Genomic DNA, 2,295 nt, shown 5'->3' with positions numbered 1-2,295 from the left:
CGACTAAATCAATTATCTTTGGTGATGCTTCTACAAGTGTCGTTCTCGCTACAGGTTTGGTTGAGGTAAATGAAAAATTTGAATTGAAGAATGTAGCTTTGGTTGAGGATTTAAAGTATAATTTGCTTTCGGTTTCACAAATTGTTGATGAAGAGTTTGAGGTTCACTTTAAGAAAACTGGAAATAAAGTTTTTGATTCTCGTGGTGATTCTGTGCTGAATATTTCTCGATATGGAAGAGTGTTTAAAACTGATTTTGAAAATCCTGTTTCACCTGTGATAACATGTTTGGTTGCTAAGTTTGATAAAGATGTGATGTTTTGGCATCGTAAACTTGGATATGTTGGTGTTGATCATCTCACTAGGTTAAGTGGTTTGGATCTTGTTCGCGGTTTGTCTAAACTTAAGAAAGATCTTGATTTGGTTTGTACATCGTGCCGTCATGCTAAGATAGTTTCTACTTCACATGCTCTTATTGTTTCTGTGATGACGGATGCACCGGGACAGCTATTACATATGGACACTGTTGGTCCAGCTAGAGTGCAATCTGTTGGAGGAAAGTGGTATGTGTTGGTTATTGTTGACAATTTTTCTAGATATTCTTGGGTTTTCTTTATGGCAACTAAGGACGAATCCTTTCAACATTTTCGTGGTTTGTTTCTTCGATTGGATCATGAATTTCTTGGTTCTTTGAAAAGAATCCGAAGTGATAATGGTGGAGAATTTAAAAATGCTTCTTTTGAACAATTTTGCAATGAAAGAGGTCTTGAACATGAATTTTCTTCTCCTCGTGTTCCTAAACAAAACGGTGTTGTTGAAAGGAAAAACTGTGATTTGGTTGAGATGGCTAGAACAATGTTGGATGAATATAAAACTCCTAGAAAATTTTGGGCTGAGGCTATTAACACTGCATGTTATATTTCAAATCGAGTTTTGTTGAGATCTAAAGTTGGAAAAACTTCTTATGAACTTCGATTTGGTCATCAACCCAAGGTTTCACATTTGCGTGTTTTTGGTTGCAAATGCTTTGTCTTGAAATCTGGAAATTTGGACAAGTTTGAGGCTCGTTCTACCGATGGATTGTTTCTTGGTTACCCCGCACATACTCGTGGCTATCATGTACTTATTTTGGAGATTAACAAAATTCATGAGACTTGCGAAGTTTCTTTTGATGAGGCTAGTCCTGATACTAGACCCGAAGTTGCAGGTACACTGTCACAGGTTCAGGGGTAGGATGGTCGTATTTTTGAAGACGAGAGTGACGACGACAACGTCAACGATAACGAGGTCGGCTCGGCTGGTCAGACCGGGCGCTAGGCCGGTCAGACCGCCGGCACACCTCCGGTCAGACCGGCGCAGGATGTGCGATCAGACCGGCCAGGATCGTCGGCTGAGGGTTCTGTTGATGCAGATCTAGATGGTCCTCCGGAGATTACTACTTCAACTAGTACTGATACAGAACGTGGATCAACTTCAAAAGTCACTGCTCCTTTGCACATTCAATGACGACATCCGCCGGAACAAATAATTGGTAATATAGGTGAGCGGACTACAAGGTCTAAGGTAACGACAAGGTCTAAGGTAACGATTCATGATGTTTGTGCAAATTCTGCATTTGTTGCTTCTTTTGAACCAAAAGATGTGTCACATGCATTAACTGATGAATCGTGGATTAACGCCATGCATGAAGAACTTGAAAATTTTGAGAGAAACAAAGTTTGGACTTTAGTTGAACCACCTTCTAGGCACAATATTATTGGAACCAAGTGGGTTTTCAAAAATAAACAAAATGAGGATGATTTGATTGTGAGAAATAAAGCTAGACTTGTTGCTCAAGGTTTTACCTAGGTGGAGGGTTTAGATTTTGATGAAACTTTTGCTCCTGTTGCTAGAATTGAGGCAATTAAATTTTTGTTGACTTTTGCTGCTTCAAAAGGTTTTAAATTGTATCACATGGATGTTAAAAGTGCTTTTCTAAATGGTTTTATACAGGCGGAAGTTTATGTCAAACAACCACCAGGTTTTGAAAATTCTGATTTTTCCAACCATGTTTTTAAATTGTCTAAAGCTTTGGATGGTTTGAAACAAGCTCCTAGGGCATGGTATGATAGACTTAAGAACTTTTTGCTTGCGAAAGGTTTTACAATGGGAAAGGTTGACAAAACGCTTTTTGTTCTTAAGCATGGTGATAATCAACTGTTCGTTCAGGTTTATGTGGATGATATCATTTTTGGTTGTTCAACTCACGCTTTGGTTATAGATTTTGCTGAGACTATGCACAAGGAATTTGAGATGA

General features: G+C 38.6%; 1 pseudogene; it reads left to right on the top strand.

The window, feature by feature from the left end:
* The first annotated feature begins 842 nt into the window (after positions 1-842).
* LOC136353938 (uncharacterized) lies at positions 843-2,295 on the top strand (annotated as a pseudogene).

Source organism: Oryza sativa, chromosome 11 (genome assembly GCF_034140825.1).
Source record: "Oryza sativa Japonica Group chromosome 11, ASM3414082v1".
Classification (NCBI taxonomy): domain Eukaryota; kingdom Viridiplantae; phylum Streptophyta; class Magnoliopsida; order Poales; family Poaceae; genus Oryza; species Oryza sativa.
Note: the sequence above shows the minus strand (reverse complement) of the source record. Positions and strands in the feature narration are given on the sequence as shown.